Below are 25,272 nucleotides of genomic sequence, written 5' to 3'. Positions count from 1 at the left end.
AGAATTAAAAACGTGACATAGATTTCTACAGCAAATTTTCCAGAACAAAAATGTCAGAGGAAAAGGGAAATGAACACGACACATGCGTGTCAGCCTCCCTCCCCGAAGGACAACTTATCCGTACACATATTCACCGTACAGTGGTCTGAAATAAATTAGATTTTTGACCTTACCCAAATCAAAATGACCACAAGTACCAAGTCCAACCTCCGAAGTATCCAGCATGTAAGACAATCACCTTATATGAAACATTTGAGATCTAGTCATCATCATCATCATCATCATTTCCCTTTATCCAGCTGTAGCCGGGTAGGGGCAAATATGGTTCCTCTCTACTTTCTTCGGTCTTTCCACCACTCCTCCTCCAACACTATGTTCCAGTCCAGGTTTCTCTCTATAATGCTGCATTGGATAGTATCCTTCCATCTCAATCGTGGTCGTCCACGGCCTCTCCTTCCGTGCATCTGCATTTCCATCACCTTTTTTGGCATTCTTTCGTCGCTCATTCGCTTTATGTGCCCAAACCATCTTAGTCGGTTCTTGTCTATTCTATCATTCATTTTTTCTACTCCAATTTCTTCCCGGATTTTCTCATTCCTTATTTTGTCTCTTCTACTCCTCAAGAACTTCATTTCGGCTGCCTGTATTCGACTCTCATCCTTCTTTGTCATTGTTCAAGTTTATGCTCCGTAAGTTGTTATGGGTACGTAATACATCTTGTATGTAGTATCCTTTGCTTCCGTTGGCACATCTTTGTCCCATAACATGTTTCTTACACTATGATAGAAACAACTTTCAGCTTGAATCCTTTTATTAATCTCAGCATCCAGTCGAGCATTCTCCATTAATTCACTCCCCAGGTATTTAAATGTTTCCACTACTTCCAGGGGCTTGTCTGCATTATTAATCTGACCTTTCCCTTCTTTCTTCCCTCTAGTCATAACAAGAGTTTTACTCTTTTCTACACGTATTTTCAATCCACATTCTTCGATCTTCCCATTCACCACATTCAAGTGTTCTTGAACCTTCCTGTCGTCTTCTCCCCAAATCACACTGTCATCTGAAAATAACATCATGTTCATTTCTCTTCCTCCATATGCTGCTTTTGCTGTTCTGATGATGTCATCCATTACTATTGTAAACAGGATTGGTGATAGAACACTTCCCTGTCTCAGCCCACTAGTTATTTTGAACCAACTTGTCCTGCCAACTTGTGTTTGCACGCAACTACAACATTCCTTATACAATGCCATGATCATTTTTATTAATCCCTGTCCAATTCCTTTTTGCACCAGACTCTCCCAAACTTTTGTCCTGGGTATACTGTCATATGCCTTTTCAATGTCAATGAATGTCATCACCATATCATTCCCGTACTCCCAATGCTTTTCCATTAGTTGTCTCATAATGAAAATGGGCTCTATTGTTGACCTTCCACTTCTGAAACCAAACTGATTTTCTAGAATCTGCTTCTCAACCTTATTCTACTTTCCAGTATCCTTTCCATTATCTTAGCAACATGGGATATTAGAGTAATTTCCCTGTAGTTCTTCAAAACTTTCTTATCACCTTTTTTGAAAATTGGGGTGATTATTCCTTTTTGCCAATCCTCAGAGACCTCCTTATTCTCCCAGACATTCCTGAGAACCCAATATGTCCACTGCAGACCTACAGCTCCAGCTGCCTTTATCATCTCCACTGAAATTTCATCTATTCCAGCAGTTTTTCCATTCTTCATCTTTCTTACTGCCATTTGAATTTCATTCATTGCAATTTCTTTATCCATTTCTTCATCAACTAATTGCCTTTCCTGGTCGTCCATTGAATGACTGTCATCCGTTCTTATGTTCAGCAGCTTCTGAAAATACTCTATCTATTTTGTTACCTCTACTACAGTGGTAACACCAAAACAAGGCACAAACACAGTTAAAAGGGGAAGGTAAGAGCACAATATCAGAAATCACTACACACTCGGAAAAACATAAGCTGGCATTACGCGAATCTCCAACAAAACATGTACGTAAATATCAGTAGGGCCAACTAGTGAACAACAAACCGGGAAGATGAAAAGGGCTGGGAACCTACCAAAGGCATGGACATGGCTTAGATAGCGGATTCCGAAAATAAATGGTCGTGATCCTTGGATTTGAAAATATTATTTACAAAATAATTTTACAAATACATTTAAATACAATTCCAAGTTGCGAGCTATAAGTTCAGTGATATACATAGTTTATTTCGTAGCAGTGTAAATTCACATTTCAAATCAACTATACATCTAGTTGCCAATGCAGTTGTACAATGCAATTTACAGTGATGTGAAAAGGTTATCCAAAATCTAGCGTACTTAAAGTGATGCAGAACTACCAGAGGCAAACCCCAAGAGAAATAATATTAAACTACAAACTACATATTTTAGTGAAACAAGAAATGGGAATGCCTCGGAAACGAACAGGTAAGTCCAGCTGAAAAACTAAGGCGTCATAAGTAACTAATTTGGTGAATCTAGGCGAGGTTAGGGCAGACTCCTGTATGAAAAACAAATCGGAACATTACGGAAATTTTAGCAGGAACGGATTCAAGAGTGCTTACCCGAGGAGAGTGCCATCCCGGGAACCGGGGGACGTCAACCAGATAGGCTGCTTGCAGACAGATAGACCAAGACCGACAGAATTCAGGATACCGAATTTTTTCGAACACTGCCTCGCTCTCTATATATAGGAATTTCCGGCCTTGGAGCAGCCAATCAGCGTACACGAGTTCCCTATTGCCACCTAGACTCACCAATCACAACCTTTCTTTCGATCGCGAACTTTGACTAAGATTCTAGAATACACCTGATCGCGAATGTCGTATTTCCAGAACAGTCAGAAATATTTTCTAGAATACATTACCCACAAAACAACACACCCTGTTCCATAATTCATGTGACTTTCTGGATCCTTCCAGGAAATATAGAACGGAATTCTACTATTTACAAATGCACGTCATCAATCTTACCCAGTACAGGTTAGGTCATAATAAATAAAACATTATATAGTACTTCACCAATAAAGTCTTTAAAAAAAACACTTCCCACTTGCACTACATAGTTCACTTGTGACATATTTCTTATTTCTTCTGGCTTTGTTAAAATTATGCCACCTTCATCCTTCACAAATCTGGTGTTTACTTGATCTCTCTTTTTGTTTCTTAAGATACCATACAGTAATTTCTTGCTGCCCTTCATATCATCTCTCAATTTCTGTGTGAATAAGGCCCAACTTTTCCTCTTTTCTTCCTCCACTACTTTCTTGGCCAAATTCTTTGCCTCCACATATTTTCTTGTACTTTCTTCAGTCTTAGATGTTTTCCATGCTTTCCATGCCATTTTCTTTTCCTTCACTTTAATCTTTACCCTATCATTCCACCAGTGTGTTTCTTTTCTGCACATCCAACCAGTGCTTCCTTAAATCTTTTCCATTCCTCTTCAACATTCCCCACCTCTGTCCTGGGTACCAAGGGTATTATTTCCCTTTGAAATTCTTCTTGTATGCTTTTCTCCTTCAACTTCCATACTTTAATTCTTTTCTCTCTTCTTAATTGGGGTTTTTCAATCTTTCCAACTTTCAATTTTCCTATCACAACTCTATGATCTCCACCAAAGGCTTCTTCAGGCATGGCTGTTACATCTACAAGGTTCTTCCGGTGTTCTATCTCTATGATTATATAATCAATCATGGTCTTTGTTCGTCTGTCTCCCCAACCATACCTTGTAATCTTCTGACTGTTCTTCTTCCTAAACCAGGTGTTTCCAACAATCATTTGATTCCTCATGCGAAAATCCACCAACAACTCGCCTTCTGGATTTACATTTCCATATCCAAAGGGCCCTACAACATCTTCCTTTCCTTGTCTTTCCATTCCAACTTGTGCATTTAGATCTCCCATCAATAGCACTTCCTTATCTTCTATCTGTCTCTCCACTTCCTCTAAGAAGTCCTCTAGATGTTCATCTATGCAACCAGTTTGTAGGGCATACAACTGAAATAGATCTTTCACGCCATTTTCAAACTGGAGTATCATCATCATCCTATCGCTGACGTACTTTGTATATTCTACATATTCTTGGATTTCTCTTCTAAGTATGATGGCCACTCCATTTTTTGCTTCAGGTCCTCCGCTGTAATACAGCCTGTATCCTTCTTTCAGAGGGATCTCCCCTGTACCCCTCTTCTTGGTCTCGCACAGTCCAAGTATGGCTATATCTTTTTCTATCATGAAGTCAACCAGTTCTTCTGTCTTTCCCGTCAGTGTCAGTACATTTACTGTTGCAATTTTGATGTAGTTTGGTGCTGGTTGCCCATTTTTCACAGTTCCCCCAGCACCTGAAGAGCTGCGCGTCGCTTTTAGCAGGGGACGCCCTAACCTTTTCCGAGGCACTATATCTGCTTTGTCCATATAGGCTATTGTTACGATGGGCTCGCCACACCCAAAGGCATTTTATACCTCCTGCCAGGTTCAAAATTAGGCCGCCCCTAACATGGAGACAGATGCCTTTCGTAGTCGCTCCTCTGGAGTACAGATGCTATGGGTATGCCCCTTCCGCCATCTCCGCCATACTGAAGTCTACTTTCTCCACCGTAGATGCCGTTGAGGTCTTCACTCGTAACTCTGAGCTGGGACCCATACCAGATGTTACACACCGGGTCAGTGTGCTCTGGGACTCGCATAGGCAGGGACGCCACTCCCTGGGTAGGGTTGCCTCCGAAGAGGGTCCCTACCTGCTACCTAATTACCTGAGTACCATTTTTAAATCATGTCCAACAATAATTTTCATAATATACTCAACCAGACTTTATCAAGAGTTCTAATGCAATTTCAGTTTCAATGAAACACCTTTACTAGTTCGCACGCACCATTTTCCTTCAGAAAGAGCAACATCACAGAGTACCCGAGGTTCCATGAAGCTTACGATACAAGGTTTAATTCAAAACAGGTCTTCAAATTTAGTTGATTCCAAAATTTGTTTCTGCAATTTGGTTGCCATAACACACCATCATGATCACTTGCTAAAAATTATATTTACTTTAAAGTTCTTGAAGGATTTTACTCAACGGATCCTCAGAAGCACTTTCCTCAATTCCTTTTACCTTTAAATACACTCGGCAGTACAATTAACATTTAAACATTAAAATCGGAGTTTCAGTGCAGATCTAATTTATCGGGTTTCAAGTAGCAAGAAATGCAGCCTCTTGTTTCATCTCAATTTGCATAACCGCAAAATCGAAACCACAAAAGAGCAAAGAAAAGAAACACAGAAGTATAGGCTAAAGTGGTGAATACATCCAAAGGATAACTAAGATCCAAATTTCAGTTTTAAATTTAAAATTTCAAACTCAATCGACTGAGCCAGGGCCAGAGCATACCACATAATAAGTTAGGGCTTACAGAAGGAGCAATTATAAGAGCAATGTGCAAAAGCATAAATAACGCATAAATATACCACCAACACAGAATGGAGAACAATTAGAATAAGTGCACGTGTCCAAGGTTTTCTTTTTTTTAAAGGTTCAATTTGACACCAAATTCACTTAACAACCAAATAATTATGTTCAGATTCACCACACAACAGACATCCATCGTAAGTTAACATCAAGCACAATTCCAAAAAACACGAACCCCAAGTAAAATAACAGTACCCCCACAGAAAACTTAACGTGGTAACACGCCAAGTTAAGGCATCTACATTCAAAACCAGGTGAAGACCAACCATGACACAGTGAAGATAACATAACCCGCCATACATCCAGAGATACTATTTCCTGACCAGAAACATATTACCATCTCAATACTACAGCTTGGTGAGCAATTAAAGCATTACAAATTTCCCAAAATCTTATCAGAGGCATCAAGTTAAATTTGCAACAACTACTGGTTCAACATTCCCAACCACAATACATCACCTAATTGAACAAGAAAATTGAGAGGAAATGGTACTTTAATTCAACGATATCACACACCTACTACAAGTTTTAAGAAAATGAAGATATCCTAGAGTTAGAGGTAAAGATATTCGAGACAAGGATAACGTTGGCAGTTACAGTAGGAGACCTCTAATTCATTGAGATAGTGTCATCAACAACCGAACTAACAACAATACCAAGCCAAGAATAATACTAGGATGGAGAAGAATAAATACATTATGACTCCTTCATTAACACCATAGGAATAACGGAATAGGAAATGAATAAAAGAAATTCAGGAGAGAAAACCAATCCGAAGTAACATAACCTCCAACTTCATTGAATTAACAACACACAGGACACCTGATTAAGTAAGAAAAGGCGATAGAATCCACCTCAAACCAGATGACCATCAGGAAATTCAGAGCAATGACCTACTCAACATAATCTGCCGGTTGCCAATTGAAGGCCTCGGTAAATAAACCAGTCTAAAAATATGTGACATCCGCAGATTCACACTGTTGCAATACCGCTAAACAGGTACCTTCTCCATTCTCCCAGGTGAATAAAATATAAATATAAATAGCAGAAAAGATGGTAGGACGTTAGAAAATGCTCACAGACAATGAAGAATAAAGGAACACAACAGACAGATCCCATAATCCATCAGTTGGGCGACTTCGGTACCGCCTGGGAATTACTACCCAGTCCCATACCTAGCTAATAACCCCACAGAATGGCAAGATTTCCAAACAACCTAGTCAAGAGACAATGAAGTTCCACTGAAGAAAAGGAAAAGTCACAGAGTGACAGGTAAACGTTAACTGATCTTTACAAGGGGTACAAATTGAACACAAGGTAACGTCGGATCAATAGATAATACAGGGGGACAAGAAGTGAAGTAACCAGGACACACAAAACCAAAAGTTACATAAGTTGAGTTAAAATTATTCCATCTGAGCTATAGACCCATACGAAAGATTATTCCCAAATCTACAAAGGCACAAGGTACAATCAAAGGCAACACACACTGACATGCCATAACAAATTAAGTACATAATACCATACAACCACGACAAACTTCAACAGACATGCGCCAGCCCCAACAGGGATAAAGGACATTACAACCCTCAGTGTCATGCTGCGAAACCATCATGCCCACCCCAAAATATAACCCCAACAGTAAATACCTGGTACCAATATCATCACCCAACACCTGAACTATAACCAAATCCTATTAGGTCCAAAGGAAATCCTATCCTCAGGTTACAGTCTATTCTTGCACAACAGCAAAGCACAATAACAGTACAATAGTAAGGGGCCGATGGGAACCACAACTCAAAATGGAATACAATATGACAAGGATAGGTTAGAAAAATTTTACAACATAAGGATTACGTGGGCATGATCACTACGGCAGAGCACAACACTAACTATACAGGAAACCAGTAGTCGACAAAAATATCCAAACATGAACCAGTAATAACACTAAGAGGTGAACAAAATGAATTTCTCAGACACAACAGGTTAGATTTTTAAAAACAAGGCAGAAAATTCATGCGCTGGAAATTTGAGGAAGGCCACACACCAGGCGAGTACACTACAACCAGGTGACAGGTTAAATTATTTAGAGGGCACAGGATCCACTGGAAATAGAGAACTACCAGTGACCAGGCAGAATGGATAACTAGTAAAAACCCGAATAGGTCCAGACACAAGACCGAGTCGCCCACACTGGTACCGGGAGACAGGATTCAATAATAACCAAAACCTACCCAATAACCCCACGTTGAAAGAATGACCTTGGTGAAATGACTCAAGTGACTGCCCAGTAACTCACCAGCCCACACCAACAGCGAGACAGGGTAAAAATAGAATACTATTCATGCCATAGGCAACCACCAGCCTCACAGTCAGCACAGGTCACCCATCACCTAGCAGACACACCAGTACATCACCAACGGCAGGTCCTAGATCACCAGAATAACTCGCCTACAGAAGGTATAATTTCCAATACTGTGTCAAGATATCACACCAATTAATAATATGGTCGACCCACAAGTTACCGCAGAAGGATTAATAACTTTAAATAATTCAGAAATAGTTACAAGCCAAAGGTTACTAATACACCACAGTGCATATTAAATTCAAAACCTCCTTAAATAATTCACCACAGTTAGGTTTCAATAAATTTAGGAAAAGCAGGCTAGCATGAAAACCATACCAATCAGGCCATAAGTCAGAATTAGCCATAAATATTCACATATGACACAGGTAACACGATCACAGGCCAACCACACAAAACCAGAAACAATCAAAATAGAAGGCCTTATATAATAACAATGGCAGTACGAAACAAATCACCATACATGTCGGTACTATACTGCTCACATATAGAAACACATGATGGTCAAGCTTAAAGTAAGGTTAAGTAAGGATACGGTTCACACGCCAGATACAACGCAAAGCAAAGCAAAGTCACCTCCGTACAGACCATGGAGGCCCTTGGAGGAGTGGAAGGTAAAGGCTTCCACCATTGTTAACCTCGGCACGTGATGGGGTAGAGTGGTTGGCTCTATGCCCGGCCGCCTTTGCCCCCAGGAATTAACCTGGTACTCATTTTTGCTGTAGGCTGAGTGAACCTCAGGAAGTGGAAATCTCGTTTCTTAAATTTTACGACTTCCTGATGGGGATTCGAACCCACGTCCTTCCGGGTGAACCGAGCACGCCTTTACCGCCTCGGCCAGGCAGCGCCTCAGATACAATACAGAAGAACAATATTAGAAACAGTAGGTTCCAGTATAATATGTTGGTACATACAAGTACACGTGCTAGGAAATAATAATGTTAAATCTGAGAACCAAAACGTAGGGCCAGGACCGAAAAAACAATAAAGTGTTCTCAGAGCACAAACTGTCACACGTAATCACACCGTAAACAAAAATTCTAGTGCACTTCACACGAAGAATAATTATCACATAAGCACACCAAGTAGAAATTAAAATTAATGCACACCGAACTAGTAGACAATACACACATGCTGGTAGTGAAAATATCAAAACAGATAAACCACACGAAACACAGATAGCACACCGCAAACTGTAGTATGCTCATAGCCCAAAGCTAATCGATTTGTGTCCAAATATAAATACCTACCACAATTTCAAGGTTTACAATAATACACCACAATCCCTAATACTAGAAAACATGTAGTACTCACCAATTTATGCAGAAACAAGAGAGGAAAGATACAGGGCACCTGAGAACGGGAAAACAGAGAGGCAGCTTACACCGGAACATATCCGCTGGTGAGAGGGCTACCAACCTCACACACATAACACGAAACGGTCACCAAAACACCACGAAGGCGATAAACACGGAACTCCATGATGATATTCACATGAAACAAAAGGTAATATGTTTAAACAAGATGAATGCATTTCTTTTACAGGAATGTTCTACACCTTTTTAATACCATGTCCTTCTTTCACTCAGTTAACATTCTGATACAGTACAGTGCAGAATAAATTTAAGGAAGGATACAACAGACCTTCGGAAAGATACGAGCAAACGGTACACAAATCAATTAAACGAGCTCTGCTACCAATAACTGTCCCATTACATAGTTAAACACCACAAGTACTACCGTAATGGCAGTCCAAGTAATGAACTAGCAGTTACACCACTGCACCAGTTCATCAATAACAAGCGGAAGCACAAAACCGACACAATTCACTCCGCACAAACAACCAAACAAGAACTTACCTTAGCAAGTGGAGAAGTGTCTCAATAAACCGTGGATTATTAAATTTAAACCACTGTGCTGGATACCAGAACACATATGAGTGGAAGAAAGAACAACAAATATTTTCTTAAGAAGGTTAATATAATTTTAATCTTGATACCCTAAGTGGAACAACTTCATTGAAATATAAACCGTCCATTAAAGGGAAAAAAAACAACTATAATATAAGGTAATTAATTAACAACTCAGAAATGACATTACTGAATATCTACAATTCGAACCTTCACTGCCAAGTTCATCTCGCACCATGAGTTCAGATGTCACGTACAATTCTAAGAGGCTGTTAAATCCTAACTCACATTTGAACTACACTCGCACCGGTGCCATTCATTGAATGATTGAACGCAGACCTTTTGTGCCAAATCCATCACGAACCTACATTTTCGAGTGTGTTTCGTGTGTTTTTTGCATTTATCGAGTCCAAACTCACGCTTGTGCAATTCTTGTCTCACCCTTCACAGCTGTTTTTTGAATTGACACTTATTGAATAAGTGATTTCAATCCCTAACTGCCAAATTTCATCTCAACCCAAATATTTTTAAAATGTTATGTGCATTTTTGAGAAGATAGTGTTTATTGAAATATAACCTATGTTTTGTACTACACTCGCGGCAGGCAACATTCAATGGAAGAGTGTCTGAAATAATTTGAATCTCCAATGCCAATCATCTCGTACTTCCGCATGGTTTCGTTACAGTTTATATGTTTATATGTTTATTGTTTAAGTGATTATGTTATCTCATGTTTATACAATTTTTTGACTCACCCTTCATGACCACTTTGAAACTGACATTGTACTTTGCGTCTTCATGTTCTCTCATTTAATCACACTGATGTAACACTTTGTGTAATATAAATGTCTACATGCTAGCCTATTTCCCACATTTTGGCTGAAGATGACGCCAAACAGCGTCGAAACTAGTTCCAAGTGTAAATATATGTTGTAAATAAACTATAACATTTATTTGTATTGAAAAGGTGGACCCTTTTAAGTTTCCTATCTTCCATTCTCAGTTCAATACGGACAAAAATGAAATTCTTAGATTTAAATGAAGCAGCCAACCAGGCAAAGTCAGTAGCCTATCATTACTTGGGCTTAAAAATCAAAATTGGGAAAATAGGCAAGGATATAGCATTTATCAAACAGTGCATTACACAGAACTTAACCCCTAATTTTTTGAAAAGCGTCACGAAACAACGTTTTGTTCCTCCCCATCAACATGATGTTCAGGTTAGGATAAACAAACTTTGGTTAGAAAATGAACTAAAATTTCTCTATAAGAAAAAGTCGTTTTTAAATCATTGCTTATATGAAACTCACTTAGAGGCAGCCACCTTACTCACAAGTGCTCAGTGGAATCTTTTTCAAGACGAAGTCCAAATCAAGTTGTTCAATATTTTGTCCAAAAGCAGATAACACTAGAGAGAAAACTTGAAGCACTTAAAAATAAGTAACATCACAGTAAATCCCCTCCAAAACCTAACACCAAGCCTAAACTCGCTAATGACACTCTACAACAATTCCACCCACCAGTAATTAATCTTTCCACCACCAACTTAGGTGAGGACGATATAAGAATTCTTTCGAAAGGTCCAAAGCACAACTGGCCCTGTTTCAACTCGGCCCTTACAGCCTCCAAACTCGTAGTTGAATCAGAAGTTGCTATCAGCAATATGCCATGTGACCTACAAGACGAACTCAGAATGGACGTAAAAAAACAATTAAACAAAAGTTTTTTCTCCAAAAATCGCACCGCGACCCCTATCACCAAAATCAACAAAGATTCCCTTACTGAAAGAAAACAAATTCTCAATCTTAAAAAGAAAGTAAAAGACAACCAACTCATTATTACAAAGGCCGACAAAGGCAACACAATAGTCATTATGGATAAAACAGATTACATTAAAAGAACAAAAAATTTCTTAGATAATGATTCCTTTTGGATAGTTAAGAAGGACCCAACACAATCAATTCAAAGGCAATTGAAACAAATTCTAAAAAGCACATCTTTTCTCCTCACTGAGCAAGAAAAACAAAAGTTAATTACTTTGAACCCAGGTCTACCAACAGCTAAGGCACTACCCAAAATCCACAAAACCGGTGTCCCTATTCGACCCATAATAATCTACAGACCAAGCCCCTTATATAAATTATCTCAATTTATCCAACAATTTCTTAATATACATTAAAATTCTCATCAAATAAATCCATCAGGAACACTGTAGAATTAGTGAACAAACTAAACAGTTTCAAACTTCAACCATATCATTCAATGCACTCCTTTAATATAGTCAACATGTATCCCAGTATAAAAACCAACTGATTATTCCCGATCATCAAAAAGAACTTACTTGCTAACAACCAACTAAGTAAACTAGAAGTTCAAGACTTTATGACTGTATTAAGATTACTAATTAACAATAATTATTTCACATTCGATAAGATCATTTACAAACAAGATGGTTTGGCTATGGGTTCACCAGCCTCAGGAATTTTAGCAGAGATCTACCTTGATTTCCTAGAGCACACCGCCATCGACAATAACATCAAATTTGCTAATATCCAATTCTGGGCTAGGTACGTAGATGACACATTTATAATCCTAGATGAACGCTCCATAGACGCGCCATCCACCCTCAAAAACCTTAATAACATCAATCATGACATTAAATTTACCTTAGAATCAGAGATAAACAACTCCATCTACTTTCTAGACCTAACAATCAATAGGCACTCCTCTTTGTTCACATATAGTATCTATAGAAAGCCCACTCAAACGGCCACTACTATAAGAAATGACTCACCGGGCGAGTTGGCCGTGCGCGTAGAGGCGCGCGGCTGTGAGCTTGCATCCGGGAGATAGTAGGTTCGAATCCCACTATCGGCAGCCCTGAAAATGGTTTTCCGTGGTTTCCCATTTTCACTCCAGGCAAATGCTGGGGCTGTACCTTAATTAAGGCCACGGCCGCTTCCATCCAACTCCTAGGCCTTTCCTATCCCATCGTCGCCATAAGACCTATGTGTGTCGGTGCGACGTAAAGCCCCTAGCAAAAAAAAAAAAAAAAAAAAAAAAAAGAAATGACTCACTACATCCCCAAACACACAAAGCGGCTACATATAATAGCTTAGTAGACCAAGCATTCAAGATTCCAATGTCCAGAAAAAACTTAAATAAAGAACTGAACACCATTCGCTCTATAGCAAAATTTAATGGATATAGTGAAACCTTTATTGAAAGAATAATCAATAAATTCAGACACCGCCCAAAAACCACCCTAATAAAAGACAATACTCGCACTGCCACGTTTTCTACATTTACCTTTAATAAAGAAATTTACAACGTCACTAACGTTCTTAAAAAACACAACGTTAAAATAGCCTTTCGTACTAACAATAGAATCACAGAGATCCTACACAACTCTTCATCAATAAATAAAAGTAGTCCTTTTTCTAAATCAGGTGTATATAGGTTTCCTTGCCAAGACTGCAAAAGTTCTTACCTATGGCAAACAGGACGCAGTTTTAAAATCAGATATGCAGAACATGTCAATGCCATAAAACACAACCGTTTTTCCGCGGTCGGCCTACATATAAAAGAATTTAAGCACAACTTTACTGAAATAAATCAAGATCTTGAGGTATTAGAAATTCTAAACAAAGGTTCTTTCCTAGACGTCACTGAAAACCTCTATATTCATTTAGACCAATATTTCAATCCAAACCTAAACTTAAATGATATCTCAGAGAAACCAAAGATCCTATTCGACTTTCTCATTGAATTTTTCAAAAACATTAATATCCCGAAAAACAGATCTGTCTTTCAGATTATGCATAATACTTTGTCACGCCACACACTTTCACCACATCACCCTCCATATTTCCCCTCCTTCCACTCCTCCTCCCCTACCGCTCCTTCCCTCTCCCCTCCTAATCCAACAATGGCCGCTCCCCAGACCTAAACTATCCAGTACGCTCTGTTCCTCTTCATCTCACGCGATAGCTTTACCGCCTTAGGTCCCGCAATAAACATCATAGAAACCTGCCCCCACCCTACACGTAACGCTGCAACAATACACCACAAATACTGATACAGTCAACCTCTAAGCTCTCAGAGGAACGTCTTCCTTAATTCCTATTTTATATTCTTGTCGAGCTGAATATGTTTACTACACCCTCAACAAAGTGATTCTTTAACTACCATGTTCATCTCACACTTGGATTCAAATATTCATTTGTACCAGTTTGGATATGTTGAGCCTCGTCTCATACTTATGCTGCGCTTGACCTATATGGCACCTGACGAAGAAATCCTACAAATTTTAATTCTTTAACTGCCAATTTCACCTTGTACTACGAAAAGTTGAATATGTTACTTGTATTTGAAAATATTATTTAATGAGTCCTAACTCGTATGAATTATAGCTTTTGCATTCACCCGTCATGGACTGTTTTGAAATGACATTACTGAATATCTACAATTCGAACCTTCACTGCCAAGTTCATCTCGCACCATGAGTTCAGATGTCACGTACAATTCTAAGAGGCTGTTAAATCCTAACTCACATTTGGACTACACTCGCACCGGTGCCATTCAATGAATGATTGAACGCAGACCTTTTGTACCAAATCCATCACGAACCTACATTTTCGAGTGTGTTTCATGTGTTTTTTGCATTTATCGAGTCCAAACTCACGCTTGTGCAATTCTTGTCTCACCCTTCACAGCTGTTTTTTGAATTGACTCTTATTGAATAAGTGATTTCAATCCCTAATTGCCAAATTTCATCTCAACCCAAATATTTTTAAAATGTTATGTGCATTTTTGAGAAGATAGTGTTTATTGAAATATAACCTATGTTTTGTACTACACTCGCGGCAGGCAACATTCAATGGAAGAGTGTCTGAAATAATTTGAATCTCCAATGCCAATCATCTCGTACTTCCGCATGGTTTCGTTACAGTTTATATGTTTATATGTTTATTGTTTAAGTGATTATGTTATCTCATGTTTATACAATTTTTTGCCTCGCCCTTCATGACCACTTTGAAACTGACATTGTACTTTGCGTCTTCATGTTCTCTCACTTAATCACACTGATGTAACACTTTGTGTAATATAAATGTCTACATGCTAGCCTATTTCCCACATTTTGGCTGAAGATGACGCCAAACAGCGTCGAAACTAGTTCCAAGTGTAAATATATGTTGTAAATAAACTATAACATTTATTTGTATTGAAAAGGTGGACCCTTTTAAGTTTCCTATCTTCCATTCTCAGTTCAATACGGACAAAAATGAAATTCTTAGATTTAAATTAATAAATGTGGTTGACCAAACTAAGATAACTGAAAAAGGTACACGACTGCATGATAATTGCATTAAGTGAGTAGTACCTTTGGGGTGCAATTCAAAGGGTGACTTCAAAGTACAAGATTTCTCTTCATTTTCTCTTACTTTCATTTAACTAATTATTCTCGTCGGGATAGCATGATCATGGAGCTTTTGCAAGGGGGTCAGGCTTATTATGTGTCGAGAGACAAATAGAATAAACAGACGCTAAGACAGGCGAAACAAACACAAACGAGGTAAAGGATAAAGTCATGTAAAAGGTTAGATAAAGTGTTAGTCACACAGACACCGTAGCGCACGAGTAGCTAAATAAAATATTTACTATAGCGTGAGTCGCCCAAGAAAAAAACAATCACCACCATCACTACAGAGTAGCCATGGTAACCAACATACACCATCAAGGGTTAGCAATGACCAATCACAAACATATAAGCATAACAATGGTCGTAAAATAGAGAACCAAGAGATCCCGAAGGCGCAATAACATTTTACAAGATAAAATAAAAGGAATAGCAGGAATAAAATTAAAAGAGAACCAAATTTAATTTCTGATACCTTGGAGAAAACTCCCATAGTCCTTAAACCTTTCCAACAGATGGAGTTCCTTTGAAGTACACTTAGAGGGGATGCACTTTATCTCTCTAAAGTCCACATTAATAATAATAATAACAACTTTTCATAATTCCCCAAATTAGATGAAACATAATATGCCTTCATACCACGCGTATCCTGATCACTTAGGATATGTACATCAATATATATAAATTTCTACAGAGGAAACCCGAAACATGAACAGCTACTGGCCTGTTTTTTAAAACCAGTTATTAGGATTATGGCAATTTCAAAAGTCTTAAACACACAAAAGTTCTAGAAGAGCGTATATTTTCCAAAATATCATTCCGGTCTTCGAAGGTAAGAAGGTTCAATTTAAATGAAGGAGAAACTTACAGTTGCAGCATCAGGCTTGTAGTAACATCAAAGCGTTAGTTGCTCCATACTCACGTAATGATAATTTCACCAAATATTACATTACTGCAGAAAAGGAGGACAGTTTTCAAAATAAAATAAATAAAACTTTAAAGGATGGCAGAACGCCCTCACACCAAAATATTATGTCGGATCCGTAATGTGGGCTGAGCCCAGAAGCCGGAGCACGTCCTTCCTCCAACATGGTCAGGCAACTCTCACTCTTAATGGCAGATAACTCGCCGCTGGAAGAGAGCAGATCATCTAAGACGGCGAGGAGCTCCCTGATTGGCCATAGTTCGACTACACCATAGCAGATGGCACATAGCAGAATAAGAGTTAGGTATCGAGAGCAAGTCGCAGGGAATAAATTAATTACATAAGATATATGATGACTTAAAAATAGAAGAAAAGCCAGGTTGGGAATTAAAAACGTGACATAGATTTCTACAGCAAATTGGCCAGAATGAAAACCGTAAAAGAGTAGTTAGTGAGACGTGTTATTATTATTATTATTATTATTATTATTATTATTATTATTATTATTATTATTATTATTATTATTATTATTATTATTATTATTATTAACACCACATCACAGCAATGATCTACATTCAAGATAATCAGACCTTTCGGAAATGAAAGGAGAAGTTGCCATACAAAGCACATATATAGTTGAATGAGCATCTAACCTTGCTTAGAACAGAAATTTTAATGTCAAAACGATAAATTTAACTGTAAGTTGCAAAACGTTTACTGAATAATTTAAGTTATACTACACATCCAAGATAAGGAATTGTAAGAAACTGTGACTTTTAAATATCAGAATATTAACTAAGTAAGATATATTCAAGGAATCATTAAAGTAAAATTTTGCCACTAACACTGACATAATAAGTTCGCAATAAATGCGGATGAGTAAAGCGCAGAGAGATACCATTATTGATTCTACTCATGATAATCAATTTGTAATGGAAAATCAGTTTCTTGATGCTGCTGATGATAGCTGAACCTAACAAAGTAAACAGAAAAAAATAACAAATGCTTAAAATCCAGTGAATAAAACAAAAAGAGAAAGAAAAAATCAGATTCTTTTTCAGCTTTTTGTGATATACATTAATTTTATGTTATTTTGTGATTCAACATTTGACATGGAAATGGAGGGCAATGTTAAACAAAAATTGGAATTATTTTGTCTTCGCACCCAACAAAATGATCTTGCTTCTGTGAATGTGGGATAGAAGTTGTTCGTGACCTCAAACATATGAAGGGTAGACGGGGAAAAAAGATCAGAGTCACATAACGCAAATTTTTCAGGAGAGCAAATTGAATGTTTGAAGACTCACATCGAACAGAATTTCAGAACTAGAGAATTTGTCTCTATAATATCAAAGAACCATATGTTTGGAGCAAATGTACACATTACCTTTACCACTTTTGCATTAATTGTTGTTATAAATGAGTTAACAGTTGCTTTCATTCATGTTTGGAGTCATAATATCTCCTAGGTACTGTTCTATTTTGGTCGTTAAATAATAACAACAATAAATTTTTGTACTTAATTTCAGGAAAAAACGATCAGGGTCCATTGCATGATGCAACCAAAATAGAACAGTTTGTGTTGTATGCATATTGTTTTCATAATTCTCAACAGAAAATGCTTAGTTAACAATAAAAGTGAAAACTAATAAAAGTGTCTTTTTTTAAATACATTTCTTGTAATTTGTTTATTTCTTGCAATTCAAAACTAACGACACTTCAAGGTAATGCAAAATATTGTTTAACAATAAAATGCATGAAAGGACAATAGAGAGCTGTAATAAACATCATTGGTACTTAAATTAGGAAGAGAAGGTTTGTTCCAAAATCCATTGTAATGGCCTTACATTCCTCCTTCTGACATCCGTGCTTCCTCACTGGCTCGCATTTTCCTCCGATAACAAGTATTAGCTCTCAGTTTGTGCAGCTTTGTATTCATCAAAAGGGCCGTCTCTTTCTCTGGCGTCAGAATGTGATGATAGTTTCAATTTCTCAACCTCAGATCTCTCTTCATTTGCTTTATGTTCGTCACATGTACTGCACGTATCTGTACGTGGATACCCAAACGATGTATTGAACTTTGTAACAAACAGTTTCCCTCTATTTTTCATAGGAAACACTGTTTGCTGGATATTTCATGCAGTTTCTTAACACAGCAAATACACTTCTTTGATTCATCCACACTGTGTGTGTCTCACTTCTGACCTCATCATTGTTACACGTATCTGTATTAATTTTAATACACTTGAAGCAACAAGCACTAAACAAAATGCCTGCAGGATCACTTGGACAAACAATACAGAAAGATAAGGAACTCGGCGTTAAACAGCTCGGCATGCGCACGCGCTCTAGTGCTGTGAATGCTCTATCATGGTTCCAGCGAGACCCCTTTCATACAACGCCAAAATTTCAACTGTGTGTTTCTCAGATGAAAATCATACATGATGATAGGCTCGCAGGCTAGTTATTTACTAATAGTAGTATCTGTTTTTTCACTTTTGGTGGACCCTGATCTTTTTTTCCCCTGTACCCTTCATTTGTAAAATTTTATTAGTCACTGCATATGAGCCTGTATACTTCTGATGCTGTCAGTTGTGTAGGCTACACTGTTTACATTATACATACACATCAATAAACCACCATTTTGAACAGTTGACTACCGCTGCTACTACTACTACTACTACTACTACTACTACGAGACTGGAACACTTGCATGTCAACCAACACAACAAATTCACATACTCGATTAATGACTTGCACTCACCACTCTCACTAAAACAGCTCTTCTCTACCCTCAAGACTGCCTCTTCGTATACATTGCCTGGCCATGCTTCTAGAAAAATCTGACACAACATATTTTCTCATAATTATGAGAGTCTCCAATAGGCAGTTTACAGTGAATGGAGCCAAAGATACGTTGTTCTGGACTATTACCGTGCGTTGCACAATATTGTATTGGATTTATACATCATATGTACAGGTAATAATAAGTTATATTATTAATTACATGTTCCTACATTAAATAAACTCATATACATACAGCAGATGTTTCATGACATAACCTTACAAATAATAGGTCACGATTTATACCAAATACAGTCTGTACAGAACTACGTTAATCATAATGATGATAATAATAATAATAATAATAATAATAATAATAATAATAATAATAATAATAATAGTAGATGTAAACAACTTCATAGCCACACCTCATGAGTAGCAATAATAATAATTCAATAACTATAGAGGGATATCACTTTTGCCAGTAGCCTACAAATTACTTTCTATAGCACTCAAGCGTAGGATAATATAGATAAACAATTAGAATATCAAGCTAGCTTTTGAAAGGTGTGGTCATGTGCAGAACATATTATTACCATCAAGATCCTAATCAAAACTAAGACATTAGCAGCAGATAAGAAAGTGATAATGACATTTGTGGACTTCAGAAATGCATACAACTTCATAGACCGGGACACACTAATGGAAGTGCTTAAAGAATTTGGAGTAGACAATAAGACACCAACCCTGATTCATCAAACACTAAAAAGCACACGATTGCAGGTAAAATTTTCAGGAGAACTGTCAGAGCCCTTTGAAATCAAAACAGGTTTGGGACAAAGAAAAGGCCTCTCTCCAATTTTGTTCAACTGTGTTTTAGAGAAAGTTATCAGGGAATGGCGAAAGGAATGAGCAAGTTTAACTTTCCAAATGGAATTAGATTAGGTCACTCATATATCTATATATCAATATAGTTTTTTTGAAGAGAATTTGCAAATTGGAACTAAGTGGATTGAAGTCCTCAAATAAACAGCAGACAAAACAGGATTGCAAAATTCTTTTGAGAAGACAGAGTACATGAACATAAATAACACTGACCCAACCTGGACAATGAGGCTAAGTATGGTGACATCAAAAGAGCTACAAAATTCAAGTACCTAGGAGAGATTATGACTCCAAACATGAATGAAAGCAGCAAATCAAGAACATGCAAGAAAGATGGAAACTGTATTTAGATTATGTCAAAAGACCTACAAATCTCAGTCACTCTCGTACCAGGCCAAATACAAGCACTAGAGCACGATAGTCAAACCTGAATGTTTATACATACATACATACATACATACATACATACATACATACATTATCATTATAGACTCTTATGCCCTTCAGCGTTCAATCTGCAAGCCTCTGTGAATTTACTAAACGTCGCCACAATCCTCGATTTGCAACTAGTGTTGTGACCTCATTTAGTTCTGTACCTCTTATCTTTAAATCTTTACAAACCGAGTCTAACCATTGTCGTCTTGGTCTACCTGTACTTCTCTTACCCTCCATAAGAGTCCATTATTCTCCTAGGTAACCTATCCTCCTCCATTCGCCTCACATGACCCCACCACCGAAGCCGGTTTATGCGTACAGCTTCATCCATAGAGTTTATTCCTAAATTACCCTTTATCTCCTCAATCCGAGTACCCTCCTGCCATTGTTCCCACCTGTTTGTACCAGCAATCATTCTTGCTACTTTCATGTCTGTTACTACTAACTTATGAATAAGATATCCTGAGTCCACCCAGCTTTCGCTCCTGAAAACCAAAGTTGGTCTGAAAACAGACCGGTGTAAAGATAGTTTCGTCTGGGAGCTGACTTCCTTCTTACAGAATACTGTTGATCGCAGCTGCAAGCTCACTGCATTAGCTTTACGACACCTTGATTCAATCTCACTTACTATATTACCATCCTGGGAGGACACACAACCTAAATACTTGAAATTATCGACCTATTCTAGCTTTGTATCACCAATCTGACATTCAATTCTGTTGAATTTCTTACGTACTGACATCAGTTTAGTCTTCGAGAGGCTAATTTTCATACCAAACTCATTGCACCTATTTTCAAGTTCCACGATATTAGACTAGGCTTTCGGCACAATCTGCCATTAAGACCAAGTCGTCAGCATAGGCCAGACTGCTTACTACATTTCCACCTAACTGAATCCCTCCCTGCAATTTTATACCTTTCAGCAGATGATCCATGTAAACTATGAACAGCAGAGATGAAAGATTACAGCCTTGTCTAACCCCTGTAAGTACCCTGAACCAAGAACTCATTCTACCATCAATTCTCACTGAAGCCCAATTGTCAACATAAATGCCTTTGATTGCTTTTAATAATCTGCCTTTAATTCCATAGTCCCCCAGTGTATGGCGAACATCTTTTCCCTCGGTACCCTGTCATATGCTTTCTCTAGATCTACGAAACATAAACACAACTGCCTATTCCTCTCGTAGCATTTTCCAATTACCTGGCGCACGCTGAAAATCTGATCCTGACAGCCTCTCTGTGGTCTGAAACCACACTGGTTTTCATCCAACTTCCTCTCAACGACTGATCGCACCCTCCCTTCCAAGATGCCAGTGAATACTTTGCCTGGTATACTAATCAATGAGATACCACGATAGTTGTTGCAATCCTTCCTGTTCCCTTGCTTATAGATAGGTGCAATTACTGCTTTTGCCCAATCTGAAGGTACCGTATCAACACTCCATGCTAATTTTACTACTCTATGAAGCCATTTCATCCCTGCCTTCCCACTATATTTCACCATTTCAGGTCTGATTTCATCTATTCCTGCTGCCTTATGACAATGGAGTTTATTTACCATCCTTTCCACTTCCTCAAACATAATTTCACCAACATCATTTTCCTCCTCCCCATGAGCTTGGCTGTTTGCAACACCACCAGGATGATTTCCTTTTACATTGAGAAGATGTTCAAAATATTCCCTCCACCTCTCCAGTGATTCCCTGGGATCTTTTATGAGTTCACCTGAATTACTCAAAACACTGTTCATTTCCTTTTTCCCTCCCTTCCTAAGATTTTTTATTACTGTCCAGAAAGGTTTCCCTGCTGCTTGACCTAGCCTTTCCTGGTTGTTACCAAAATCTTCCCATGACTTCTTTTTGGATTCAACAACTATTTGTTTCGCTCTGTTTCTTTCATCTACATACAACTCCCTGTCTGCCTCGGCCCTTGTTTGGAGCCATTTCTGATAAGCCTTCTTTTTACGTTTACAAGCTGCTCTCACTTCATCATTCCACCAAGATGTTCGCCTTTTCCCATCTTTACACACACTTGTTCCTAGGCATTCCCTTGCTGTTTCTACTACAGCATCCCTGTATGCCACCCATTCACTTTCTATATCCTGAACCTGCTTACAGTCTGCTGTTCAAAACTTCTCACTGATCATATCCATGTACTTCCGTCTAATTTCCTCGTCCTGGAGATTTTCTACCCTAATTCGTTTGCAGACCGATTTCACTTTCTGTACCCTAGGCCTAGAGATACTTAGTTCACTACAGATCAGATAGTGGTCTGTATCATCGAAAAATCCCCGAAAAACTCTTACATTCCTAACAGATTTCCTGAATTCAAAGTCTGTTAAGATATAGTCTATTATGGATCTGGTACCCCTAGCCTCCCATGTGTAGCGGTGAATAGCCTTATGCTAAACCCATACTAACACAGAAGTCCAGCAAACGCTTCCCATTCCCATTAGCTTCCATATCTTCCCCACATTTACCAATCAGCCTTTCGTATCCTTCAGTTCTATTCCCAACTCTCGCATTGAAATCGCCCATTAGCACTATTCTATCCTTGCTGTTGACACTGACCACGATGTCACTCAATGCTTCATAAAACTTGTCAACTTCATCCTCATCTGCACCCTCACATGGTGAATACACGGACACAATTCTAGTCCTAACTCCTTCAACTGACAAATCTACCCACATCATTTGCTCATTTACGTGCCTAACAGAAACTATGTTCCGTGCAATGGTATTCCTGATAAAGAACCCTACCCCAGACTCTGCCCTTCGCTTTCTAACACCCGTCAAGTACACTTTATAATCTCCTATCTCTTCCTCGTTATCTCCCCTTACCCGAATATCACTTACTCCTAGCACATCCAGATGCATCCTCTTTGCTGACTCAGCCAGTTCTACTTTCTTTCTTCCATAAGCCCCATTAATATTAATAGCTCCCCATCGAATTCCATTTCGTTCGCCAAGTTGTTTCCAAGGAGTCCCTCGCCTGTCAAATGAGAGTGGGACTCCGTTACTCCCATAGGTCCGAGGCTTGCTTAAAATGTTCTGAGCTCGGTCGATTCATGAAGCAGGATGCTGCCCTACTTGCACATAGTCCAAGTGAGGATCTCTCCTCTAACGGGTTATGGACCACCGGTGGATTGTATAGTCGTAGCCGCCTGAACACAAGGAGGGCCAGGACTCAGAATATGTCCGAGATGCCCACTCCCATTTCATAGCAACTGGTATCCCGACTCTCAGGACCACTTACTAGGCCACTCAGCCGTTGCCCATGGTTCACGAACAAGGACGTGACTATAGTAACTCACAAACATGAACCATGAATGTTTATACGCAGCTGAAACAATAGCCACAAAGGGACTCTCAGGTTTGGAGAAGAAAGAAAGGAGGTTCCTTTGAAAGATTCTTGGACCCAGAAAATCATCAGACAAGTTTACGTTTCGCCTGAGACCAAACCAAGAACTATACCAACAATTTGAAAACACCACCACCACCACAATGAAAAAGAGGAGGTTGATGTTCTACGGACATATTAAAACGATGGGATCAGAGAGAGACTCGCCAACAGGATCCTCTCCTTCCAGGAGAACAGGAAGACACAAGTCCCATGGGTAAAAGAAGTCCACCGAGATTTAGAAAAATGTGGGATCACGGCAGAAGGTATAAAAAACAGAAAAATCTTCAGGTAGAGAGTTGTGGAGGTGAAGGATCTAGCTGATGAGAAAACGAGGTAGAATAGAGTATTCTTGGCCGAAGAATGAGCACAAGCAAGCCAACGGATGAAGGAATACTAATAATAAATTTATTTATTTATTTCGTATGGCATGAGGATTGGTTATTAACTATATTTATATTTATATTTAAAAAAACCACCTTCCCAATGCACAAAATCCTTATATTTAGGATGAAACCATTTAATTACAAATTGGACATGTTTCGCTCAATCTTAGTGAGCATCATCAGCCACCATAGATAACATAAATCATTGGTGGGTCAGGGCCCTGATCCTGGTGTATATCACAAAAGAATGTCTAATATACTACACCCGTTCATTGCCCGGGGATATTGAAGGTTCGTAGGTTTTGTGATAAGCCTCGGCCAGAGTCAGTCGTGACGCATAATTCTCCACCCAAGGCATGGACATTCAACTAATGTTTATGCAGTTTGACTAGCATTTGACGCAAGATGTTCACGATCATAGTAATAATAATATTCAATAAACTACGCAAGGCTAAATATGTCTCATTTAAATAAGAAAAACGAATGTTAGTTTCTTGGAAGGACTTTTTTTCCAATGTAATGAAATCAAACCTAAATCAATACAATAACAACACATTACATGATGATCGGATAATAGCTAGATAGACGAACGAAAGTCTCTGTTGGCTAAATACTTACAATCCGTCATTATTTAAATCTTAATTGAATTGAAAATATGAACTTGATGGAAACGAATATAGAACTTACTGAAGGCAAATCATCATTATTTGTCATTAATTGTCTGCCCGCAACGAATAATAGAATCGAATAAAATTTCATTCAAACATTTCAAAATATTTCAAAATATTTCACTTGCTTTTACTATAAATTATCCAAGATTTCATCTTTAAATACCCTACATTTTATCCGTTATCTCAGAAATTGCCTAATTGCTAACCAACTTGAGTTCTCTAATGGTGACCAGTTTCAATATGAGTATTCATAAAGTGCAAACACAGTGTAGAAAACCCACATAATAATTGGATCTCATAATGACATAACTCAATCGACAACAGCATGTCCCAGGAATCCGTATCAGCCACCTAAATAAAACACAATATCTAGCTGCTACAAAATAATCGATGATCCAAAAGAATGATTAACAGTATCTGCTTCCACCAGCACTGCCCTCCTGAAAGAAAAATCTTGAAGGCACACTATCTACAGGAAACATACTATAAGCAACTACGCAAGAATATAATCTACTACCAGGTGACAATAATTCAATAGATACGACCTTATACTTCACACACATTATGCTTATTAAATGTTGAAGACATCTAATTAGTGACCATT

The 25,272-nt window shown here is 38.2% G+C and overlaps 1 protein-coding gene across 3 annotated transcripts in view; it reads left to right on the top strand.

Moving 5' to 3' along the window:
• The window catches only part of DCTN1-p150 (dynactin subunit 1), a 684,595-nt gene that overhangs the window by 179,870 nt on the left and 479,453 nt on the right, over positions 1 to 25,272 (top strand). The gene's annotated exons all lie outside the window — the stretch shown is intronic.

Source organism: Anabrus simplex, chromosome 11, assembly GCF_040414725.1.
Source record: "Anabrus simplex isolate iqAnaSimp1 chromosome 11, ASM4041472v1, whole genome shotgun sequence".
Lineage (NCBI taxonomy): Eukaryota > Metazoa > Arthropoda > Insecta > Orthoptera > Tettigoniidae > Anabrus > Anabrus simplex.
The sequence above is the reverse complement of the archived record's forward strand: the minus strand, read 5'-3'. Positions and strand labels throughout refer to the sequence as shown.